General features: G+C 35.1%; 1 protein-coding gene across 2 annotated transcripts in view; it reads right to left on the minus strand.

Moving 5' to 3' along the window:
* LOC133525502 (connectin-like) overlaps positions 1 to 7841 on the minus strand; it is a 189187-nt gene that overhangs the window by 16885 nt on the left and 164461 nt on the right. The window lies entirely within an intron of this gene.

Genomic DNA, 7841 nt, shown 5'->3' on the forward strand with positions numbered 1-7841 from the left:
CGAGAGAAATGCAAAATAACATGATTCAAATATCCTTCTGATGTCAGTGTGCGTTCGAGTTGGCCTGTAAGTTGGCATTTCGAAATGTTGGGCAGGAAAATGATGAATTTGAGTAGAGACTAGTAAATATTCAAGACGGACAACCGCTATACAAGACCGCGTGCCTTTTTACAAGCTTTTATTTAGTTTCACGTTTTCCGTTGTCTGTAATCAAATCTTTCAAGTTAATTTTGACCCACTGAAGGCTCCCGGTTTCCAATGAAGCTGAAAATTTGCATGCATATGTTAGTCGGGTGACAATGCAATATCAGGTTATCAAGCAACAGGAGGTAGCCACAGGAACTCTGTGATAAAACAACTCAACCTAATTGTGTTTCGGGTTTTTAGAATTGTCTCGATGAATATTAGTTGCCTGTAGAAAGAAAGGTACAGTCAGCGATAAAAACTTGTACCAAAAATGACATTTTTGGCAAGAACTTTAGGGTTTAGTGTTCCGTACCAAATAGGTAAATAAATCGGCCAAGAGCATGTCGGGCCATGCTCAATGTAGGGTTTCGTAGTTATCATTCTGTCAGAATATGCTAAATGGGGGCTATTCATTAGTAAGTATCATTTAGGTACATAACAAGCATACGGGAGTACCTTCGCAGCGCTTTGTACGTCTTTTTACTAAGAGAAGATTGCTTTTAATACCTCAAAAACGGCAGGACCGATCATGTTGCCTATAGTTTTATATAAAGTATTTACGAAGCTTTAGTTTGACAATTTTTTTCATATTTTTTTGGGTATATGCGAATGGTTCAAAAGTCAGACGGGGAGGGCGACACTTTTTTTTTTTTCGGAGTGACTATTTCCGAATATATTAACTTTATGAAAAAAAAAAATGGTTCTTGAGACCCGTATTCGTTTTAAAAGACCTACTTATCCAACGATACCCCACACTATTGGGCCAAAGCAAAAAAAAAAACGATATCATTTTGTATGGGAGGTACCTACATTTTTTTTAGGTTTCATTTCACAGTTCTATCGTCATGCATGATTTATCAATCCATGCCAAATTGCAGTTTCCTAGCACTAACGATCACTGAGCAAAGCCGCGGACGGACGAACAGATGGACATGGCGAAACTCTAAGGGTTTCTAGGTGACTACGAAACCCTAAAAAGGAATCCTTATGATGCGACACAGTCCGGCCGTCCGTCGGTCTGCCTGTCATATTCATTACTAAATATCTCGGGAATTACTTGAGCTATCGATTTTTTATTACAATAGTCAAATGAGTAGACGAATTGCCTGATGGTAAGCGATTACCGTCGCCCATGAACACCCGCAACACTAGAGGGTTTGTAAGTGCCTTGCCGCCCTTTAGGAGGGGAGAACGCTCTTTTCTTGAAAGTTTGAAGGTCGTATCGGTCCGTCTATTGGTGCCTAGTGTACCTTCTTAGTATTTTTCAATTTCACCTACTTTTATGACTTCTGAACGTAAAATCCGACTCTTCTGGCCAATGTCATATTCACAAAAGTAGATTAGTAGAATTAAAACAGAGAAAAAGCATTTTAGGCATTTTTTATTTAATAGCGCCATCTAGTTCTAAACTTTTTCTAGTAGCTCAAAATGTTTTATTTATACTTTTATCCAGTTTTGTGACTATAATATATAGTCCGTTAAGTTCAATTTTATGTTTTGAAATTAAAAGTGAGTAAGGTTGCCAGAGACCTCAACTAGGGGGGGTGGGTTTAGGGTCGGCAACGCGCATGTAACTCCTCTGGAGTTGCAGGCGTACATAGGCTACGGAGACTGCTTACCATCAGGCGGGCCGTATGCTTATTTGCCACCGACGTAGTATTAAAAAAAATGTAAAAGTGCGAAGTGTTAGGATTGGTAACGCGCATATAACTCCTCCGGAGTTAAGGAGATAGGCTACGGAAACTTCTTACCAACAGGCGGGCCGCATGCTTGTTTGCCACCGTCGTTGTATAACATTTTTTTTATCTACAACTTTGACGATTCCCGCGGCGGAGTATCGGGTTTGTCAGTCTTCTTTATTTACTAGAGTGACGTATGCGTATTGTGTGGATAATATTCTGTTCATTAAAATTAACACGAACATTGCAAGATTATTAATGTCAGTTCGATGTGGTTCGATTGATGTGAGCTAAGCATTAATTTCGTTCAACAATACACGTGGCAATTAATACTTGTATATTTATTGATCGTGTCATTCACGAAGACGCATGCCTTAAATTTGACAAATCTGCGCGTCATAGTGGATGACGCGTTCAATATTTGCATACCAAATACCTATGTATTAATTGGAAAATAATACATTGAAAGAGACCCATTTTGTGTCTTTGAAATACCAAACACGCATGAATTGGGTATCGGCAAGTGGGGTTATTGGGGACAGAGGGGTAACATTACACAAAGGAAATGTTCTCCAGTTATATGAGCGTAGCATTGTACTTTTTACCAGGAGCCTTAGGGTTAATTTTTCAACTTTAGAATTGATCGTGGTAAAAAAAGTTGTCTAATGTTACTCTGTCCTCGTCTTCCGTTACCTCACTTGACCGGTAATGTGTGTGAAGTTGTTTTTATATCCTTTTGTTTTAATAAAAGTCCAAAATGTTCGAAGTTTTTACGGTTTTAGTTTATCTTCGATTTTATTCACAAATAAGCTTACAGTCTAATAAACCAAGGCGCTTATAAGTAATGATATTATTAATTATTATACATGCTATGTCACACTTACACTATGAAAATTACATGTCAACCTTACAAAAACAAAAAGCAAATTCGATTATATAATATTAAGTATGTCAATAAAGTAAATAAATATGGATGATAATCAATTAAATTAAGTTAAATTCAAAAATTCATAAATGCCTTTAATAATTTGGTTCGAAGTAGTCTTCCCGCGCTAATACAAAGAAGTAGGAACGAGCGAAATGCACGATGACTGAATGACATCAGTTACTGATATCAGTGTACGTTTAAATTGGCCTATTAGTACAAAATTCATTTAGGTATACATACCTAATGTCAAATCTGTAGGTTAGATATACTCAGCGAGCTTACAATGCCTTGCGCATTCTATTATACAATAATGCTTTTAGGATGCTGTTGAGACTGCCGCGTTTCTGCAGCGCATCGTCCATGTTCGCCGAGGCGCGCACAGACGGTTTTGATGCCGTGTGGCGCAAGAAAACGGCCTCACTGCTTGACAGAGTGCGCGGGAGTAGCAGCAGCATTCTAAACATGATAGCTAATTAACTAGATTGTCCTCTGTTGTGGGCAATGGGTCAGCGGACAAAGTCACTTATTGTTTATAAATTATAAAATGTTTTATTAGGTTACGGTTGTTACTATCATCACTGATAAGCTATAACTAATACATTTATGGACCATATGTTTGATAAAATGTATATAATAAACATTTTTTTAATCTGAAGTAACTGGCCTAACTGGGAAAATCCTTCTGTGACGGATCCGGAATCCGGACGTGACGCCTGTGTACGCTCATGGTATAAGTCTTGTTTTTTGCGAGTCCAGCCAGCGATTCCTGTTTGTTTCTAGTGTTTAAACAGTATTTGTTCTGCAAATTCCTTTATTCTGCCAGTAAACTTAACAGAATTCCTATTAGTTAGATACGTGCCTCGGCCGCATTTCCAATTTGTCGAGTTCTGTCTGTATAATCCTTTTTGTGTAAGAAAGTCACTATAATATGTATTTATTTATTATTTGTTCTCTATATGTATCAATATGTATTTATCTATTTAAGTATGTTTCATTTTATTTTTTTATTCTTGGTTTGTTAATTTGTTAAAATTTAGTTTCTCGGTGTAGATATTGGTGTGAACTGTGATGTCGAGTAAATAAATGTGTCAATAAATAAATAAATATCATCACCTAGTACAGTCAGCGTCAAATACTTTGTAGCAGTCAAAGTGGCCAAATAGTTCGGTACACCATACTAAATATATGGTGTACCGAACTATTTGGCTACTTTGGTTGCTACAAAGTATTTGACGCTGACTGTACCTAGTCAGCATCAAAAGTAGCGGATGAAACAACGCGCCAAAAGTATCTGATATTCCGTATAACTTTTACAAATGTAAATAATTTTCAAAAATTCGCATTCAAAAATATATCTTTTACAGTCTTAGTTGTTCTATTATTAAAGACATCACTTTTTGTTAAGCTGTTACAGAATGGTAGATACTTATGAAGCGTTATTTGATCCGCTACTTTTGATGCTGACTGTACAAGTTTTGCTTAGTATGGGGCTAGGTCGATCTGTGTATCATTATCCCCAAATATTCATTAACAATATTTATTACTTATCTACAAAAAATTGCTCTGAATGTAAATTTACAAACCGGCCTGTAACGATGTTATCAATAAATATTATTTATATTGCACACAACGGTAACTTTAGATGTATTTTTAAAAGCTGTTAGTAAGACAAACAACCCGACAAAAGACGTAGCTACACAAACAATAAATCCAGTCTTCTAGTCGCAACTCCAATAAATACAATTCAATTTAGAAAATTGTTTGGTTGTATTGAAGAAAGTTGTTTGTTTCATATTTGGTAGAGTCCGTATGAGCTGTGCACCGACTGGAACAGAACACATTTAAGGCTTTTTTAGGGTTCCGTAGCCAAATGGCAACAAACGGAACCCTTATAGATTCGTCATGTCCGTCTGTCTGTCCGATTATGTCACAGACATTTTTTCCCAAACTATAAGAGCTATACTGTTCAAACTTGGTAAGTAGATGTATTCTATGAACTGCATTAAGGTTTTTACACAAAAATAGAAAAAAAAAAAAAATTTTGGGGGTTCCCCATATTTAGAACTGAAACTCAAAAAATATTTTTTCATCAAACCCATACGTGTGGGGATCTATGGATAGGTCTTTAAAAATGATATTGAGGTTTCTTATATCATTTTTTTTCTAAACTGAATAGTTTGCGCGAGAGACACTTCCAAAGTGGTAAAATGTGTCCCCCCCCCCCCCGTTACTTCTAAAATAACTGAATGAAAAATCTAAAGAAAATATATGATATACATTGCCATGCAAACTTCCACCGAAAATTGGTTTGAACGAGATCTAGTAAGTAGTTTTTTTTTAATACGTCATATAATTAAAAAAAAAAAAAACCATCAAACCCATACGTGTGGGGTATCTATGGATAGGTCTTCGCGAGAGACTCTTCCAAAGTGAAAAAAAGTGTGTCCCCCTCCCTGTAACTTCTAAAATAACAGAATGAAAAATCTAAAAAAAAATATATGATATACATTACCATGCAAACTTCCACCGAAAATTGGTTTGAACGAGATCTAGTAAGTAGTTTTTTTTAATACGTCATAAAATGAAAAAAAAAATATTTCCATCAAACCCATACGTGTGGGATATCTATGGATAGGTCTTCAAAAATGATATTTAGGTTCCTAATATCATTTTTTTCTAAACTGAATAGTTTGCGCGAGAGACACTTCCAAAGTGAAAAAATGTGTGTCCCCTAATGTAACTTCTAAAATATTGTATACTACGTCGGCAACTAAGCATCCGGCCCGAATGATGGTAAGCAGTCTCCATAGCCCATGGGCGCCTGCAACTCCAGAGGAGTTGTGTGCGCGTTGCCGACCCTAATACTCCGCACCCTCGATCCTGTTTGTCATTACTTAACCCTTTTCCAAGCATAGTACGATTTATCGACCACATACGCGCCATTAGAATTTCAACTTTAGCATTCCGATTTAAGGTTCAAATTAGATTACACTTTCAGGAAATATTACTTGTCTTCAAATGAATCATCAAAGCTGGATTAATTGGAATATATTTGGATTTTTTGGGAATACCTTGTAGAATGGTGCGGCCTGGAAAATGGTTAAGAATCCCTATTATTATAACTGTTTATACATATTAAACTTAATTCTTAATAAATTACTTTACTTTTACTGTATTGTATTTTTATATTTAGTTATAGTTAGTAGTGCGCTGCCTACTTTCTTTTTAAATGATTGCTTTGTTACACATGATTTAGATTTAGATTTAGATTTATTTATTACACAACATACGATTGCATTACAAATTACATTCATGTCAATTTATATGAATCTATATTGTGATTGTCAAAAATAAATTCTAATAATGACAAAAAATAACATCATAATCCAGATAGCAACAATTAATAAATGGAAATATTCACCTGAAAAGGATCGTCAAGTCAGAATTTATTGAAAAACAATAATAAAATAAAAATGAAATAGAATCAAGAAACAAAAACAATGTCAAATATGCAAAAATAAGTTATATAGTTATGTCAAAAAATTCACTAATTGAATATAATGGGTTCTCCAGCAAAAAGTTTCTCAATCGACGCTTGAACTTGTACTTTTTAACTCTGATGGTAATTCATTAAAGATTCTAGGTACCATATACTTTCTACATCTACAAACAATGTATGTATTGTTTTGTATTTTCTATATACAAGCGTGTCAGAGTGGTTAGAAACAAGACAATAGAATTTTGACCCATCTGTCAATTTCCTTGAAAAATGAGTGACGGACTGAACGTCATAGTCGCGGCAGTAATGCGGAAATGAAATAAAATTATAAATAACAGATCGTTACAAGTCATTACACAATATTATCCGTTTTAATATTATACATTTATAATAAAGAGCGTACCTGGGTCGCATAGCAGGAGGACGTCCTATTGGAAGCCCTAGGTATCGCTAGAGCGACATTGTGGAGGCGGATCTCCGCGAACTTCGAGTCTACAATTGTCGAGGGCGAGGTCGCACAGGACCGAGAAAAGTGGCGCTGTCTTGTGTCGGAGGCCAAGTCTCATTTTGGGTCGCTGAGCCAACGGAGTAGTAGTAGTACATTTATAATGTAATTACATTTCGTAGGTATTACACTTCATTGCGTATTGTATACCATAATATTTAATGTGTACGGGAAATGAGATTTATATCATATTATTACAATCTCAGTGCATTTGTCTATTAAAGCAGTATAAGTTATTTAAATAAATCATTGTGGCTGTAAAATACCTGATTACTCATGTGGTAATATTCTAATGTACATTTTTTAAGTCGGTTTAAAAATAAAGGTTTTATTCAGTTACATATTCTACTGTATTTGTTTGCACTTACTTCAATTATTTAGCCAGTTTTAAATTTCAGTTTTCAAACTTAAAATGTATTTTAAATATAGATATTCAAATTACATCGAGTTTAAAAATGTAATAATAATATTTATAATGGTTGTTCAAAGAACACTCAATTTCGTCAAATGTTCAGCGGTTGACTAGATTACTTAGGTACTCAAAGCTGATTTAACGATTATTATGACAAATAAATGAAAAAAAAAAAAAAAAACAATACCAATATTTAACGGCCTACTAGCAGTGTTGCCCGAACTTCAATTGCAATTGACCAGAAACCATTATAAATTGAACCGTAAACCGTACCGGACGGCTACAGTTTGCGGTTCAATTTGTATTAATTGATGGTCAATTAAACTACAACGTAATACGAGTACGTTTAATTACGGCCAACACTGCCTCCCATGTTCGAATCTCGGTAAGGACGGTAAGTAGTTTTGTTCCTAACATGTATTTTAGAGTAGTCCAACTATAAAAGATCGATAACTAAACGACATGTCAAAATTGACGTTTATTTAGATTCCGCTGTGATCCCAATAAGATCTATATACGATATAACGTCAAAGTGACATTAGTTGCCCGAATCAAGCTGCTTCTGTCAATTATACAAACGATATTTATAAATGAGAACTTATCTAAACCAGCAGCGTTATCATGGTCACATT

This window comes from Cydia pomonella, chromosome 15 (assembly GCF_033807575.1).
Source record: "Cydia pomonella isolate Wapato2018A chromosome 15, ilCydPomo1, whole genome shotgun sequence".
NCBI classification, from domain to species: domain Eukaryota; kingdom Metazoa; phylum Arthropoda; class Insecta; order Lepidoptera; family Tortricidae; genus Cydia; species Cydia pomonella.